The following is an 18553-nucleotide window of genomic DNA, read 5'->3' as shown; positions in this document are numbered from 1 at the left end:
GTTTCAGTGCAAGAGATTGTGTTTTAGACTAAAAGAGACTGCATTATAAGAAGAATCTTTACTTTGAAACTCTGTTCTTTACCTTTTTGACACTATGAAACAGCTTTGTATTCACCTTAAACACTGTTTCAGGGCAAGAGATTGTGTTTTAGACTAAACGGGAATGCATTATAAGAAGAATCTTTACTTTGAAACTCTGTTCTTTACCTTTTTGACACTTTGAAACAGCTTTGTATACACCTTAAACACTGTTTCAGGGCAAGAGATTGTGTTTTAGACTAAAAGAGACTGCATTATAAGAAGAATCTTTACTTTGAAACTTTGTTCTTTACCTTTTTGACACTATGAAACAGCTTTCTATTCACCTTAAACACTGTTTCAGGGCAAGAGATTGTGTTTTAGACTAAAAGAGACTGCATTATAAGAAGAATCTTTGAAACTCTGTTCTTTACCTTTTTGACACTATGAAACAGCTTTGTATTCACCTTAAACACTGTTTCAGGGCAAGAGATTGTGTTTTAGACTAAAAGGGAATGCATTATAAGAAGAATCTTTACTTTGAAACTCTGTTCTTTACCTTTTTCACACTATGAAACAGCTTTGTATTCACCTTAAACACTGTTTCAGTGCAAGAGATTGTGTTTTAGACTAAAGGGAATGCATTATAAGAAGAATCTTTACTTTGAAACTCTGTTCTTTACCTTTTGACACTTTGAAACAGCTTTGTATACACCTTAAACACTGTTTCAGGGCAAGAGATTGTGTTTTAGACTAAAAGAGACTGCATTATAAGAAGAATCTTTACTTTGAAACTTTGTTCTTTACCTTTTTGACACTATGAAACAGCTTTCTATTCACCTTAAACACTGTTTCAGGGCAAGAGATTGTGTTTTAGACTAAAAGAGACTGCATTATAAGAAGAATCTTTGAATCTCTGTTCTTTACCTTTTTGACACTATGAAACAGCTTTGTATTCACCTTAAACACTGTTTCAGGGCAAGAGATTGTGTTTTGGACTAAAAGGGAATGCATTATAAGAAGAATCTTTACTTTGAAACTCTGTTCTTTACCTTTTTGACACTATGAAACAGCTTTGTATTCACCTTAAACACTGTTTCAGGGCAAGAGATTGTGTTTTAGACTAAAAGGGAATGCATTATAAGAAGAATCTTTACTTTGAAACTCTGTTCTTTACCTTTTTCACACTATGAAACAACTTTATATTCAACTTAAACACTGTGTCAGGGCAAGAGATTGTGTTTTAGACTAAAAGAGACTGCATTAAAAGAAGAATCTTTACTTAGAAACTCTGTTCTTTACCATTTTCACACTATGAAACAGCTTTGTATTCACCTTAAACACTGTTTCAGAGCTAGACATCTTGTTTTTAACCAAACTGAATAACTTACAATATGTTAAGAAAACACATATTTCAAATGAAAAGCGTTTATAACAAGGGGACATCAAGTTGTTTGTAATATGATCAATTAGTAATTACAACTCTGTTTGAACACGTTTCACCACAACGAAACAGGGTTTCTATGTATTGTAATCGGCTTATACAGCGTTTCAGAGCAAGAAATATTGTTTTTAACCAAACTGAACAACTTACAATATCCTAAGAAAACATATATTTCAAGTGAAAAGAGTTTATACAGGGGAGAAACAAGTTGTTTTAACATGGTTCTAATGTGCCCCTTGAAAGTAATTGCAACTATGTTTTTACACCTCTAACCACAAGGAGGCAACGTTTCCAAGCATTATAATTGGCTTATACATAGTTTCAGAGCAAGAAATATTGTTTTTAACCAAACTGAACAACTTAACCATTTAAAGTAATTGCAACTCTGTTTGTACACCTCTAACCAGAACGAAACAGGGTTTCTATGCATTGTAATCAGCTTATACAGCGTTTCAGAGCAAGACACATTGTTTTTGACCAAACTGAATAACTTACAATATCCTAAGAAAACACATATTTCAAGTGAAACGAGTTTATACAGGGGTGAAACAAGTTGTTTGTAATATGACCAATTAAAGTAATTGCAACTCTGTTTGTACACCTCTAACCACAAAGAAACAGGGCTTCTATGCATTGTAATCGGCTTATACACCGTTTCAGAGCAAGAAATATTGTTTTTAACCAAATTGAATAGCTTAAACACTGTTTCAGGGCAAGAGATTGTGTTTTATACTAAAAGGGAATGCATTATAAGAAGAATCTTTACTTTGAAACTCTGTTCTTTACCTTTTTGACACTATGAAACAGCTTTGTATTCACCTTAAACACTGTTTCAGGGCAAGAGATTGTGTTTTAGACTAAAAGGGAATGCATTATAAGAAGAATCTTTACTTTGAAACTCTGTTCTTTCCCTTTTTCACACTATGAAACAGCTTTGTATTCACCTTAAACACTGTTTAAGGGCAAGAGATTGTGTTTTAGACTAAAAGGGAATGGATTATAAGAAGAATCTTTACTTTGAAACTCTGTTCTTTACCTTTTTGACACTATGAAACAGCTTTGTATTTACCTTAAACACTGTTTCAGGGCAAGAGATTGTGTTTTAGACTAAACGGGAATGCATTATAAGAAGAATCTTTACTTTGAAACTCTGTTCTTTACCTTTTTCACACTGTGAAACAGCTTTGTACTCGCCTTAAACACTGTTTCAGTGCAAGAGATTGTGTTTTAGACTAAAGGGAATGCATTATAAGAAGAATCTTTACTTAGAAACTCTGTTCTTTACCTTTTTGACACTTTGAAACAGCTTTGTATACACCTTAAACACTGTTTCAGGGCAAGAGATTGTGTTTTAGACTAAAAGAGACTGCATTATAAGAAGAATCTTTACTTTGAAACTTTGTTCTTTACCTTTTTGACACTATGAAACAGCTTTCTATTCACCTTAAACACTGTTTCAGGGCAAGAGATTGTGTTTTAGACTAAAAGAGACTGCATTATAAGAAGAATCTTTGAAACTCTGTTCTTTACCTTTTTGACACTATGAAACAGCTTTGTATTCACCTTAAACACTGTTTCAGGGCAAGAGATTGTGTTTTAGACTAAAAGGGAATGCATTATAAGAAGAATCTTTACTTTGAAACTCTGTTCTTTACCTTTTTCACACTATGAAACAGCTTTGTATTCACCTTAAACACTGTTTCAGTGCAAGAGATTGTGTTTTAGACTAAAGGGAATGCATTATAAGAAGAATCTTTACTTTGAAACTCTGTTCTTTACCTTTTGACACTTTGAAACAGCTTTGTATACACCTTAAACACTGTTTCAGGGCAAGAGATTGTGTTTTAGACTAAAAGAGACTGCATTATAAGAAGAATCTTTACTTTGAAACTTTGTTCTTTACCTTTTTGACACTATGAAACAGCTTTCTATTCACCTTAAACACTGTTTCAGGGCAAGAGATTGTGTTTTAGACTAAAAGAGACTGCATTATAAGAAGAATCTTTGAAACTCTGTTCTTTACCTTTTTGACACTATGAAACAGCTTTGTATTCACCTTAAACACTGTTTCAGGGCAAGAGATTGTGTTTTGGACTAAAAGGGAATGCATTATAAGAAGAATCTTTACTTTGAAACTCTGTTCTTTACCTTTTTGACACTATGAAACAGCTTTGTATTCACCTTAAACACTGTTTCAGGGCAAGAGATTGTGTTTTAGACTAAAAGGGAATGCATTATAAGAAGAATCTTTACTTTGAAACTCTGTTCTTTACCTTTTTCACACTATGAAACAACTTTATATTCAACTTAAACACTGTGTCAGGGCAAGAGATTGTGTTTTAGACTAAAAGAGACTGCATTAAAAGAAGAATCTTTACTTAGAAACTCTGTTCTTTACCATTTTCACACTATGAAACAGCTTTGTATTCACCTTAAACACTGTTTCAGAGCTAGACATCTTGTTTTTAACCAAACTGAATAACTTACAATATGTTAAGAAAACACATATTTCAAATGAAAAGCGTTTATAACAAGGGGACATCAAGTTGTTTGTAATATGATCAATTAGTAATTACAACTCTGTTTGAACACGTTTCACCACAACGAAACAGGGTTTCTATGTATTGTAATCGGCTTATACAGCGTTTCAGAGCAAGAAATATTGTTTTTAACCAAACTGAACAACTTACAATATCCTAAGAAAACATATATTTCAAGTGAAAAGAGTTTATACAGGGGAGAAACAAGTTGTTTTAACATGGTTCTAATGTGCCCCTTGAAAGTAATTGCAACTATGTTTTTACACCTCTAACCACAAGGAGGCAACGTTTCCAAGCATTATAATTGGCTTATACATAGTTTCAGAGCAAGAAATATTGTTTTTAACCAAACTGAACAACTTAACCATTTAAAGTAATTGCAACTCTGTTTGTACACCTCTAACCAGAACGAAACAGGGTTTCTATGCTTTGTAATCAGCTTATACAGCGTTTCAGAGCAAGACACATTGTTTTTGACCAAACTGAATAACTTACAATATCCTAAGAAAACACATATTTCAAGTGAAACGAGTTTATACAGGGGTGAAACAAGTTGTTTGTAATATGACCAATTAAAGTAATTGCAACTCTGTTTGTACACCTCTAACCACAAAGAAACAGGGCTTCTATGCATTGTAATCGGCTTATACACCGTTTCAGAGCAAGAAATATTGTTTTTAACCAAATTGAATAGCTTAAACACTGTTTCAGGGCAAGAGATTGTGTTTTATACTAAAAGGGAATGCATTATAAGAAGAATCTTTACTTTGAAACTCTGTTCTTTACCTTTTTGACACTATGAAACAGCTTTGTATTCACCTTAAACACTGTTTCAGGGCAAGAGATTGTGTTTTAGACTAAAAGAGACTGCATTATAAGAAGAATCTTTACTTTGAAACTCTGTTCTTTACCTTTTTGACACTATGAAACAGCTTTGTATTCACCTTAAACACTGTTTCAGGGCAAGAGATTGTGTTTTAGACTAAACGGGAATGCATTATAAGAAGAATCTTTACTTTGAAACTCTGTTCTTTACCTTTTTGACACTTTGAAACAGCTTTGTATACACCTTAAACACTGTTTCAGGGCAAGAGATTGTGTTTTAGACTAAAAGAGACTGCATTATAAGAAGAATCTTTACTTTGAAACTTTGTTCTTTACCTTTTTGACACTATGAAACAGCTTTCTATTCACCTTAAACACTGTTTCAGGGCAAGAGATTGTGTTTTAGACTAAAAGAGACTGCATTATAAGAAGAATCTTTGAAACTCTGTTCTTTACCTTTTTGACACTATGAAACAGCTTTGTATTCACCTTAAACACTGTTTCAGGGCAAGAGATTGTGTTTTAGACTAAAAGGGAATGCATTATAAGAAGAATCTTTACTTTGAAACTCTGTTCTTTACCTTTTTCACACTATGAAACAGCTTTGTATTCACCTTAAACACTGTTTCAGTGCAAGAGATTGTGTTTTAGACTAAAGGGAATGCATTATAAGAAGAATCTTTACTTTGAAACTCTGTTCTTTACCTTTTGACACTTTGAAACAGCTTTGTATACACCTTAAACACTGTTTCAGGGCAAGAGATTGTGTTTTAGACTAAAAGAGACTGCATTATAAGAAGAATCTTTACTTTGAAACTTTGTTCTTTACCTTTTTGACACTATGAAACAGCTTTCTATTCACCTTAAACACTGTTTCAGGGCAAGAGATTGTGTTTTAGACTAAAAGAGACTGCATTATAAGAAGAATCTTTGAAACTCTGTTCTTTACCTTTTTGACACTATGAAACAGCTTTGTATTCACCTTAAACACTGTTTCAGGGCAAGAGATTGTGTTTTGGACTAAAAGGGAATGCATTATAAGAAGAATCTTTACTTTGAAACTCTGTTCTTTACCTTTTTGACACTATGAAACAGCTTTGTATTCACCTTAAACACTGTTTCAGGGCAAGAGATTGTGTTTTAGACTAAAAGGGAATGCATTATAAGAAGAATCTTTACTTTGAAACTCTGTTCTTTACCTTTTTCACACTATGAAACAACTTTATATTCAACTTAAACACTGTGTCAGGGCAAGAGATTGTGTTTTAGACTAAAAGAGACTGCATTAAAAGAAGAATCTTTACTTAGAAACTCTGTTCTTTACCATTTTCACACTATGAAACAGCTTTGTATTCACCTTAAACACTGTTTCAGAGCTAGACATCTTGTTTTTAACCAAACTGAATAACTTACAATATGTTAAGAAAACACATATTTCAAATGAAAAGCGTTTATAACAAGGGGACATCAAGTTGTTTGTAATATGATCAATTAGTAATTACAACTCTGTTTGAACACGTTTCACCACAACGAAACAGGGTTTCTATGTATTGTAATCGGCTTATACAGCGTTTCAGAGCAAGAAATATTGTTTTTAACCAAACTGAACAACTTACAATATCCTAAGAAAACATATATTTCAAGTGAAAAGAGTTTATACAGGGGAGAAACAAGTTGTTTTAACATGGTTCTAATGTGCCCCTTGAAAGTAATTGCAACTATGTTTTTACACCTCTAACCACAAGGAGGCAACGTTTCCAAGCATTATAATTGGCTTATACATAGTTTCAGAGCAAGAAATATTGTTTTTAACCAAACTGAACAACTTAACCATTTAAAGTAATTGCAACTCTGTTTGTACACCTCTAACCAGAACGAAACAGGGTTTCTATGCATTGTAATCAGCTTATACAGCGTTTCAGAGCAAGACACATTGTTTTTGACCAAACTGAATAACTTACAATATCCTAAGAAAACACATATTTCAAGTGAAACGAGTTTATACAGGGGTGAAACAAGTTGTTTGTAATATGACCAATTAAAGTAATTGCAACTCTGTTTGTACACCTCTAACCACAAAGAAACAGGGCTTCTATGCATTGTAATCGGCTTATACACCGTTTCAGAGCAAGAAATATTGTTTTTAACCAAATTGAATAGCTTAAACACTGTTTCAGGGCAAGAGATTGTGTTTTATACTAAAAGGGAATGCATTATAAGAAGAATCTTTACTTTGAAACTCTGTTCTTTACCTTTTTGACACTATGAAACAGCTTTGTATTCACCTTAAACACTGTTTCAGGGCAAGAGATTGTGTTTTAGACTAAAAGGGAATGCATTATAAGAAGAATCTTTACTTTGAAACTCTGTTCTTTCCCTTTTTCACACTATGAAACAGCTTTGTATTCACCTTAAACACTGTTTAAGGGCAAGAGATTGTGTTTTAGACTAAAAGGGAATGGATTATAAGAAGAATCTTTACTTTGAAACTCTGTTCTTTACCTTTTTGACACTATGAAACAGCTTTGTATTTACCTTAAACACTGTTTCAGGGCAAGAGATTGTGTTTTAGACTAAACGGGAATGCATTATAAGAAGAATCTTTACTTTGAAACTCTGTTCTTTACCTTTTTCACACTGTGAAACAGCTTTGTACTCGCCTTAAACACTGTTTCAGTGCAAGAGATTGTGTTTTAGACTAAAGGGAATGCATTATAAGAAGAATCTTTACTTAGAAACTCTGTTCTTTACCTTTTTGACACTTTGAAACAGCTTTGTATACACCTTAAACACTGTTTCAGGGCAAGAGATTGTGTTTTAGACTAAAAGAGACTGCATTATAAGAAGAATCTTTACTTTGAAACTTTGTTCTTTACCTTTTTGACACTATGAAACAGCTTTCTATTCACCTTAAACACTGTTTCAGGGCAAGAGATTGTGTTTTAGACTAAAAGAGACTGCATTATAAGAAGAATCTTTGAAACTCTGTTCTTTACCTTTTTGACACTATGAAACAGCTTTGTATTCACCTTAAACACTGTTTCAGGGCAAGAGATTGTGTTTTAGACTAAAAGGGAATGCATTATAAGAAGAATCTTTACTTTGAAACTCTGTTCTTTACCTTTTTCACACTATGAAACAGCTTTGTATTCACCTTAAACACTGTTTCAGTGCAAGAGATTGTGTTTTAGACTAAAGGGAATGCATTATAAGAAGAATCTTTACTTTGAAACTCTGTTCTTTACCTTTTGACACTTTGAAACAGCTTTGTATACACCTTAAACACTGTTTCAGGGCAAGAGATTGTGTTTTAGACTAAAAGAGACTGCATTATAAGAAGAATCTTTACTTTGAAACTTTGTTCTTTACCTTTTTGACACTATGAAACAGCTTTCTATTCACCTTAAACACTGTTTCAGGGCAAGAGATTGTGTTTTAGACTAAAAGAGACTGCATTATAAGAAGAATCTTTGAAACTCTGTTCTTTACCTTTTTGACACTATGAAACAGCTTTGTATTCACCTTAAACACTGTTTCAGGGCAAGAGATTGTGTTTTGGACTAAAAGGGAATGCATTATAAGAAGAATCTTTACTTTGAAACTCTGTTCTTTACCTTTTTGACACTATGAAACAGCTTTGTATTCACCTTAAACACTGTTTCAGGGCAAGAGATTGTGTTTTAGACTAAAAGGGAATGCATTATAAGAAGAATCTTTACTTTGAAACTCTGTTCTTTACCTTTTTCACACTATGAAACAACTTTATATTCAACTTAAACACTGTGTCAGGGCAAGAGATTGTGTTTTAGACTAAAAGAGACTGCATTAAAAGAAGAATCTTTACTTAGAAACTCTGTTCTTTACCATTTTCACACTATGAAACAGCTTTGTATTCACCTTAAACACTGTTTCAGAGCTAGACATCTTGTTTTTAACCAAACTGAATAACTTACAATATGTTAAGAAAACACATATTTCAAATGAAAAGCGTTTATAACAAGGGGACATCAAGTTGTTTGTAATATGATCAATTAGTAATTACAACTCTGTTTGAACACGTTTCACCACAACGAAACAGGGTTTCTATGTATTGTAATCGGCTTATACAGCGTTTCAGAGCAAGAAATATTGTTTTTAACCAAACTGAACAACTTACAATATCCTAAGAAAACATATATTTCAAGTGAAAAGAGTTTATACAGGGGAGAAACAAGTTGTTTTAACATGGTTCTAATGTGCCCCTTGAAAGTAATTGCAACTATGTTTTTACACCTCTAACCACAAGGAGGCAACGTTTCCAAGCATTATAATTGGCTTATACATAGTTTCAGAGCAAGAAATATTGTTTTTAACCAAACTGAACAACTTAACCATTTAAAGTAATTGCAACTCTGTTTGTACACCTCTAACCAGAACGAAACAGGGTTTCTATGCATTGTAATCAGCTTATACAGCGTTTCAGAGCAAGACACATTGTTTTTGACCAAACTGAATAACTTACAATATCCTAAGAAAACACATATTTCAAGTGAAACGAGTTTATACAGGGGTGAAACAAGTTGTTTGTAATATGACCAATTAAAGTAATTGCAACTCTGTTTGTACACCTCTAACCACAAAGAAACAGGGCTTCTATGCATTGTAATCGGCTTATACACCGTTTCAGAGCAAGAAATATTGTTTTTAACCAAATTGAATAGCTTAAACACTGTTTCAGGGCAAGAGATTGTGTTTTATACTAAAAGGGAATGCATTATAAGAAGAATCTTTACTTTGAAACTCTGTTCTTTACCTTTTTGACACTATGAAACAGCTTTGTATTCACCTTAAACACTGTTTCAGGGCAAGAGATTGTGTTTTAGACTAAAAGGGAATGCATTATAAGAAGAATCTTTACTTTGAAACTCTGTTCTTTCCCTTTTTCACACTATGAAACAGCTTTGTATTCACCTTAAACACTGTTTAAGGGCAAGAGATTGTGTTTTAGACTAAAAGGGAATGGATTATAAGAAGAATCTTTACTTTGAAACTCTGTTCTTTACCTTTTTGACACTATGAAACAGCTTTGTATTTACCTTAAACACTGTTTCAGGGCAAGAGATTGTGTTTTAGACTAAACGGGAATGCATTATAAGAAGAATCTTTACTTTGAAACTCTGTTCTTTACCTTTTTCACACTGTGAAACAGCTTTGTACTCGCCTTAAACACTGTTTCAGTGCAAGAGATTGTGTTTTAGACTAAAGGGAATGCATTATAAGAAGAATCTTTACTTAGAAACTCTGTTCTTTACCTTTTTGACACTTTGAAACAGCTTTGTATACACCTTAAACACTGTTTCAGGGCAAGAGATTGTGTTTTAGACTAAAAGAGACTGCATTATAAGAAGAATCTTTACTTTGAAACTCTGTTCTTTACCTTTTTCACACTATGAAACAGCTTTGTATTCACCTTAAACACTGTTTCAGAGTGTGGTGGAAATTCAATGAAACGGGGAGTCAGATGTGGATAATAAGTAAAAAAGGTTTTAATAGAAAAGAAAGATTCCACAGAGTGTGGGGCTCACTACCAAGAGAAGCCCCGAGTCATACAGAGCATTGCTTGATATACAATTCTAACTGTATGCCTTGACCAATCACAGACTTCCTGCCTCTTGTTGCTATGGCTCATATACCATTCAGCTTTAAGCGTTGCTTATCTCTTTCAGGCGGCTGGTAAGAATCTTGCTTGACTGTCATCCCTTAATTGCAGGCAATAAAGCAATGGCAGGCAATAAAACGAGAGACATCTTCCTGCTTATCTAATCTACGGTCTCACTCCCTTAAAGTTCTTTGCTTACATAAACATTTTTCCTAGGGAACAGGATACTGCTGAATGTATGTGAATCACTGAAGCACATAGTATTTCCTTTACATTTCCCCCCTTTGATTCTCATACAATCATTAACTAAAATCTTCAGTTATGGCAAAAACATGGAAGTTATCCTTATCCCAACATAAGTATGTATCATATCTGTGATATGATGAATTCTTTCCTGCACAATTAATTACGTCACATAAGTCAAAAGTCCATGCAGTAGAACTGCCCACCATATAGTCCAATTCTACTCCTCCATACTTTTGTATACACCAATCTTTAGATGTAATGACACTGATGCGTGATAGTATCAGGCTGATCCACAGGAGGTGCTGCATCTTGCTAGTCCTGCGGTGGCGTTTCTGGTGCCTTTTTACAATGCGTGTGATGCACCCATGTCGCTCTTCCGTCGGTCTTGATGGCGGTGTTAGTCGTCAGTAGCACTTGGAATGGTCCTCTCCACCTGGGCTGGTTCCACCGCTTTCTTCTGAAGTCCTTTATCAGCACCCAATCACCTGGTTGGTGGGTGTGGAGTGGAGTATTCGTCACCTCAGGAAGAACTGCCTTCACCTGCTTAGACACATGGGAGAGAGATTTGTGCAGAGACACACAATACTGCAAAATTGACTCATTGATCAGGTTAGTATCCCAGTCGGGCGGTCCTATCCCCGTGTTGGGAGGCCGTCCAAACACTATCTCAAAAGCTGATAAGCCTGTTCGTGCCTGCGGTCTGGTTCGGCATTGCCACAGGACGAGGGGAAGGCATTTTACCCAATTCATGCCCGTTTCCTGCGTTAATTTAGCTAGACCTCCTTTAATGGTGCCGTTTGTCCGTTCTACTGCCCCTGCACTAGCAGGGTGATAGCTGCAGTGTTTTCTCATTTCTACCCCTAGATATTTAGTCAGAGCTTTTAGTCCTTCGTGTACGAAGGGTGTCCCATTGTCACTGGACACTCGTTGTGGTAACCCCCACCGGGGAATAATTTCTCTCAGTAGCGCTTTTGCTACTGCATCACTATCTTGTTTTCCCGTTGGGAAGGCCTCCACCCACTTGCTAAACATGCACACACACACAAGCATGTACCTCTTTCCTTCAGCTGGTGTTAGTTCTACAAAATCTATTTGCCAATGTTGAAATGGCTCACTAGGCGGGTGTCCGGCGGGTGCGTGTTTGGTATGATTGTCCCCGTGTGGTGTGTTTTGTGCACATACCAAGCATCGGGAACAAAAATTTTGGGTGTGTGTGTTTATTCCTGGTGCATACCAATGTCTCGTTATACTCTCCACTATCCCCCCTTTGCTCATGTGACTCCTCCCATGAGCAATCTCAATTAGTCCTTTCATATAAGCTGTGAGGAGACAGGGTTTGTTCATATCTGGGTGTACCCATATCCCGCCTATTTGTTTACACCCCCCTTTTTTCCATTTCACATAATCTTGTGGAGTGGCTTGTTTTTGGATATCTTTAGTAGATATTCTGGTTTCGGTATCTGCTTGTGCCATTTGTGTATGGAGCGGTTGTAACGCTGTGAGTTGAGCTACTTTATCCGCATAAGCATTCCCTTTTGATACGGCGTCATCCGCCTTAGTGTGTGCAGCGCATTTTATAATTGCTACTTCCTTTGGTAGTTGAATTGCTTCCAACAGCTCTGCTACTAGGTGGTGATTCTTTATCTTTGCTCCTGAGCTGGTGAGAAAGTTGCGATGTCTCCAAATGGCCCCAAAGTCATGTGCTACTCCCCACGCGTACCGGGAATCGGTCCAGATGTTCACGGTCTTGTCTTGTGCTAGTTTACACGCATATATGAGTGCAGCAAGTTCAGCTGCCTACGCTGAGTAATTAGATGGGAGTGGTTCTGCTTTCACCACTTCTGTGTGTGACACAACAGCATATGCTGCTCGATTAGTGCCCTGAGAGTCACGTTTAGCTGAACCGTCCACAAAAAATTCCAGGTCCGCATTAGATATTGGTTCCTCCTTTAAATCTATTCTGGGAGATGTTGCAATTTCTAACACCTGTTGGCAGTCATGGGGCTCTCCTTCCTCCTCTGTAGGCAATAGAGTGGAGGGATTTAGAGTTGTGCATCGTTTCACAGTAACATTTGGCATGTCTAATAAGGCAGTGTGGTACCTAAGCCATCGCTGAGTGGACAAATGTGGCACTTTTTGATCTTGCAGTATTCTTGACACTGCATGAGGCACATGTAGGGTAAGCTTAGCGTAGCCTACTATGTCTCTGGAAGCCACTAGTGCCTTCTCGGCGGCTGCCACAGCTCTTACACATAAAGGTAGGCCTGCTGCGACTGTCTAATTTTCCTGAGAAGTAGGCCACCGGTCTTTGTTTGTCCCCATGTTTTTGTGTCAATACACTTGTCATATATTGCCCTTTAACATCCACTGTCTGTTCAAATGGTTTGTTTGGGTCGGGAATGCCTAACGCTGGCATGACTTGTAACAGCTGTTTCAGTGTTGTGAAGGCCGCCTCAGCTTCCGGTGTCCATTCCGGCTGTGAGGAATTTGACCCTTTTGTCGGTATTATATCTCTGAGTGGTCCCTCATGTTCTGCATAGGATGGTATGAATGTCCTACAATAGGAACACATTCCTAAAAAGGACAACAGTTGTTTTTTCGTCATGGGCTTTGGTATAGTCAAAATGGCATTCACTCGGTCTTTAGTCAGCATGCGCGTTTGCTCAGTGATGTCATGTCCTAAAAAATGCACTTGCTGCTTACAGAACTGTAATTTGGATTTGGATGCCTTATGGCCTTCCCCTGCTAAATGATGTAGCAGTGCCACCGTGGCTTGTTTACACGCTTCTCGTGTTTTTCCACAAATCAAAAGATCATCAACGTATTGCAGCAAGGCTATTCCCTTAGGGAGTTCTAAAGCCTCTAGGCTTCGGTGTAAGGCGGCATTGTAAATGGTTGGTGATTCACAATACCCTTGACACAATCTCGTGAATGTGTATAGCTTTCCTTCAAAAGTGAAAGCAAACCAAAATTGGCTATCCTTGTGCACAGGTACGCTAAAGAAAGCGTTGGCCAAATCAACTACACTGAACCACTTACTGTCTGGTGGGATCTGAGAGAATAGTGTGCGGGTTTGGAACTTCTGGGGCTCTAGGGTGTACTGCCGCGTTGACAGCCTGCAAATCCTGCACAAATCTCCATTCATCTCTCCCTGGCTTCTTAACTGGGAAAATTGGAGTACGTACTGGTGAGTCTGGGCATGGTACGATAACTCCTGCTTGTTTTAATGATTGGAACACAGGCCTGATGCCCTCCACTGCCTCTGGTTTTAGAGGGTATTGGTGCTGGCGTGGTCTGTAATCAGATTTTGGGGTGATGTGGACAGGCTCACATCCTTTTATTAAGCCCACATCATTTTTTCCCTGTGCCCATAACCCTGCAGGAACTGTTTTCAGTTCCTCTTCCTCCTCCTCTGAGAGGGTAACAGAGGCTGCCATAATTACTATATTTGGACTTACAAGCTCGACCCCCCTTCTGCAACTTAGCCTATACGGGGTTGGCATTTTCCACACTTCTATGCTTGGGCTGTACATAATTTTACACTGGGGTTCTTTTATCCAATCAGTTGCGCTCAACACGCGTTTTGTCCACAACCCTACTCTCTGCCAGTCTGGGTCAACATGTGCGCTAGCCAGCGACACATGAGGTGTTGCATGTGAGATTGAATATAAAGATTTCTGTTTAGCTGAGGGCTGCACCACTCCCGCAGCCCACTCGCAGTCCCACGCTATGGCTGTGATAATCAAACTGTCACTGCCCCCTAAGTCAAATTTCTGTTCAAAATCAACGTCACATCCCTCATGGACCTTCATTGTACAGTGAATAGAATCACTTTGTTTAACTGTCAGCTCACCAGGTAGCGTGTTAGTAACTTCAGTCATAAAATGTGTTAGTACTTCCCCCGCAGTGCACTGCAATTCATACACGTACAAAGGGGCTCCTGCCTCTAGCTGGACTCCCTGTGTAGGTGTTTCCCACGTAACAAACAACCCCTCTGGGTTGCTGCTAATTGTGCACCCAAGTTTACACATTAAATCTCTAGCTAACAAATTAATTGGACAGGTTTCTGATATCAAAAAACTATGTTTAAATTGGCTTTTCCCTAAACTACATCGGAGAGGCTCGGATAGCCTTTCATCAATGGGATGACCTCCCACTCCAATTACTGTTATCCCATATCCTTGTCTCATTCTACATTCTATTAATCCTTCTTTTAACACTGAGTGGGTGGCACCACTGTCAACCAAAAACCTAACATTTTTTCCCTCTACTTTCACAGTTACCTCGGGGAGGCCTCTTGGCCCTTTACTAATCTGCTGTAATAGTTGGTAATTTAAATTTGTCACTTCCCTTTTGCTGTCTTCACTCAGTGGTCCACTGCTGTCCTGCCTCTCCACCGCCCGTCACTCGTGGATTGTGGGATCCTGATCTGTGCCCCCGTCATACGAGTTATCCTCCTCCGGACAGTTTCTGGCAAAATGTCCAAGCTTTCCACAGTTGTAGCATTCCTGCTCTTTCATCCAATCAATTTTTCCTCCTTTTCCTCTTCCTCTGCCTCTTCCGCGACCACGTCCCCTGCCACGACTACTTCCTTGTCCGCGGCCTTCTCCTTGATCTCCCACCGCCTGGAGCATCGTCAGCATCGCTTGGTGTGTGGTATCTGCTCGTTGACGCTCTCGTCTGGCGTCTTTCTTCCCCAGGATTGTCTCATGATGCTTGGCATGCTCCTCAATAGTAGATAGGGGAGCTCTGCTGTAGCCTATGCAGTTTTTTTCTAATGAGATCGCTGATGTCTTTTCTCATATTCATTAGGAAGCTGTTTCTCAAATGAGCTTCCCATGCACCTACTTCTCCAGGTCCTGCTGCTCGTTGTGCTGGTGTGTCAATTCCACAATGGTCAGTGTGGACACGCATCAGACGGACGAGAAAGTCAGCGACGGGTTCGTCATCTTTCTGTTTGCATGATGCTATCACATCGGTGTTGATGGTGGTTGGATAGGCTGTTTCCACCCTTTCGATGAGTCCTCTTATCATCTCTCTGTATGGGCCATTCAGGTCAGGCTGGCCTTGGGGCGGTGCATTCCACTCAGGCAGGTGGAGACGGACATCTCCATCCACCCAGTTTCTATCAATGCGGTTATACTGTGGTCCGAGTCGAATCATCAACAACCGTCTCAGTTCAGCCTGTGTTGGTCTGCAGGACTGCACGAATGCCATCAGTTCTTGTCCGAAGCGTCGTCCGCCGATGTCACCTGGCTTGCTCAGGCCATCGGCCGCTTTCATGATGTCGTCTGCAGTCCAGTGACGGTGGACCATAATCACTCCCTCAGGTCCTGACACTTCCACCATCGGGAACTGTGGGGCATAGCCTATCTCAGGCTCTGCAGATGGCTTTATAGTGGTGTGACTTCGAGTGCGATGAGCCACTGGTGAGGTTATTGCCTCCAGTTGTCGTCTTAATTCGTCATATGGAGACGGCTTTGGTGTTAATGAAGTTCCTGGTTGCGGATAAGGAGGTGGATTTGCTAGCGCTTGTGGTTGCTGAATCAGCTGGGGGGCTCTCGGCGGGGCGGCATCGAGGTCAGGATCAGCTAAAGAAACACACTGAGACACTTCATTATTACCTTTTCTATGCCCTACCTGCTGCTTCTGCCTTTTCTCAGCTTCTTCTAACCACATTTTTGCCTTTTCCAGCATGTCTTCACTGTTCTCATCAAAATATTTCCACGCTTTCTTATCAGCTTCCCTAGGCTTAACCTTAACTCTTTCAATTAATTTTAACAGGTATGCAACACTTAGAGTCCCTGAGACATTAAAACCGTAATATTTAATCCAAAATGGGACATGTTTGTTTACATGTTCCCCGTAGTCCTTATTCATTTGAAAGAGTAGGCTACTGGAGAACTTGTCCTTATTGAACTCATACTCCTTACTGTTGCCCGCACCCATAATAATAATAATAATAATAATAATAATAATAATAACCAAATTTTTTTTTTTTTTTTTTTTTTTTCTTGGATCCAGGCAACAAAAGAACAAAGGAAACTTACCTACTCTCTACAATTTTCCTATTCTTATCTTATTATCCACACCATCTACCCCCGATATGGATTAGTTCCGCTCCAGCAAATCGTGCTAGTATACTGAGTCCACTCCTTTCCCTACGGGGTGTTCTGTCGGCCCGGGCCTATTTCTTACACTAGTACGTCTACTCAGTGTGCCTATTCTCTTAGGCTGGCGGAGTCCCAGACTCCGGAGTCCTCTAGACCCTATTTTTAAGCCCTAGTATCTCATGTACTATGCTACTTTACAGACCCACCCCAGGGTAGACTCAGGCGGATCACTATGTCACTTTCTTCTAGGATTAAATTACTGAACTTCACCACTTACTTTCTGTTCGTTAGATCAGGCGGAGCACACCACCGGAGTCAAGCGGGACGTCACTCCCTGGTTAGGTACTTTCCCGTATTCTTGTGGGTTTCCCTCTTTCTCCAGCTCAGTTCTCTCTCTGAGGAGCGTCCTCGAAGTTTAGTCACCGCTGCTCCGCATGGTGCCTCTCGCTGATCCTGCCGACTACGCCAAATTCTGTGGTGGAAATTCAATGAAACGGGGAGTCAGATGTGGATAATAAGTAAAAAAGGTTTTAATAGAAAAGAAAGATTCCACAGAGTGTGGGGCTCACTACCAAGAGAAGCCCCGAGTCATACAGAGCATTGCTTGATATACAATTCTAACTGTATGCCTTGACCAATCACAGACTTCCTGCCTCTTGTTGCTATGGCTCATATACCATTCAGCTTTAAGCGTTGCTTATCTCTTTCAGGCGGCTGGTAAGAATCTTGCTTGACTGTCATCCCTTAATTGCAGGCAATAAAGCAATGGCAGGCAATAAAACGAGAGACATCTTCCTGCTTATCTAATCTACGGTCTCACTCCCTTAAAGTTCTTTGCTTACATAAACATTTTTCCTAGGGAACAGGATACTGCTGAATGTATGTGAATCACTGAAGCACATAGTATTTCCTTTACAAGAGCTAGACATCTTGTTTTTAACCAAACTGAATAACTTACAATATGTTAAGAAAACACATATTTCAAATGAAAAGAGTTTATAACAAGGGGACATCAAGTTGTTTGTAATATGATCAATTAAAGTAATTACAACTCTGTTTGAACACGTTTCACCACAACGAAACAGGGTTTCTATGTATTGTAATCGGTTTATACAGCGTTTCAGAGCAAGAAATATTGTTTTTAACCAAACTGAACAACTTACAATATCCTAAGAAAACATATATTTCAAGTGAAAAGAGTTTATACAGGGGAGAAACAAGTTGTTTTAACATGGTTCTAATGTGCCCCTTGAAAGTAATTGCAACTATGTTTTTACACCTCTAACCACAAGGAGGCAACGTTTCCACGCATTATAATTGGCTTATACATAGTTTCAGAGCAAGAAATATTGTTTTTAACCAAACTGAACAACTTAACCATTTAAAGTAATTGCAACTCTGTTTGTACACCTCTAACCAGAACGAAACAGGGTTTCTATGCATTGTAATCAGCTTATACAGCGTTTCAGAGCAAGACACATTGTTTTTGACCAAACTGAATAACTTACAATATCCTAAGAAAACACATATTTCAAGTGAAACGAGTTTATACAGGGGTGAAACAAGTTGTTTGTAATATGACCAATTAAAGTAATTGCAACTCTGTTTGTACACCTCTAACCACAAAGAAACAGGGCTTCTATGCATTGTAATCGGCTTATACACCGTTTCAGAGCAAGAAATATTGTTTTTAACCAAATTGAATAGCTTAAACACTGTTTCAGGGCAA

The 18553-nt window shown here is 38.1% G+C and overlaps 1 long non-coding RNA gene across 1 annotated transcript; it reads right to left on the bottom strand.

Annotated features, from left to right (window-relative positions):
* Positions 1-10330: 10330 nt before the first annotated feature.
* On the bottom strand, positions 10331-17735 carry LOC145659446 (uncharacterized). Its single transcript, XR_014125660.1, has 2 exons — positions 16762-17735; positions 10331-11251 (listed from the first exon to the last, which is right to left on the bottom strand). It is a non-coding gene; the product is annotated as an uncharacterized LOC145659446 (long non-coding RNA).
* Between the last annotated feature and the right edge of the window lie 818 nt (positions 17736-18553).

The sequence above is a fragment of the Electrophorus electricus genome, chromosome 10 (genome assembly GCF_041902795.1).
Source record: "Electrophorus electricus isolate QZ-2024a chromosome 10, ASM4190279v1, whole genome shotgun sequence".
Lineage (NCBI taxonomy): Eukaryota > Metazoa > Chordata > Actinopteri > Gymnotiformes > Gymnotidae > Electrophorus > Electrophorus electricus.
Note: the sequence above shows the minus strand (reverse complement) of the source record. Positions and strands in the feature narration are given on the sequence as shown.